The following is a 410-nucleotide window of genomic DNA, read 5'->3' as shown; positions in this document are numbered from 1 at the left end:
CCCTTTTTTGCAACACTTACACAGAACATTTTAATGTCTTTGGTTTCTTTTCTGCTTCTCGAAAGGAACATTCCTGATGATTTTTCTCAGGTACGGGATTTATTATTATTACTATTACTTCTTTTTCCCCTCAGAAGAATGTTGTTGGAGAACATCTACATGCTTGTCCACCTGCCCACGTTCAGTAAATCTCTCAAAGCTGTAGATGTTACGAGGCCGCGGTGCGGGGAGAAGTCTCTGCAGGGCCGGCCGCGGGGCAGGAGTGGGGGCAGGAGCGAGGCGGGCCGGGGAGGGGCGGCGGAAGCACCGCCACATGCACGGCGGAGCTGGGCCGCCGTCGGGGTATTTAGCAGAGCGTTGGGCTCGGGTGCCGGTTGCAACCGTGGCTGGTAACAGCTTTTTTGGGCGCC

The sequence above is a fragment of the Ammospiza caudacuta genome, chromosome Z (genome assembly GCF_027887145.1).
Source record: "Ammospiza caudacuta isolate bAmmCau1 chromosome Z, bAmmCau1.pri, whole genome shotgun sequence".
Classification (NCBI taxonomy): domain Eukaryota; kingdom Metazoa; phylum Chordata; class Aves; order Passeriformes; family Passerellidae; genus Ammospiza; species Ammospiza caudacuta.
This window is presented reverse-complemented; position numbering follows the sequence as displayed.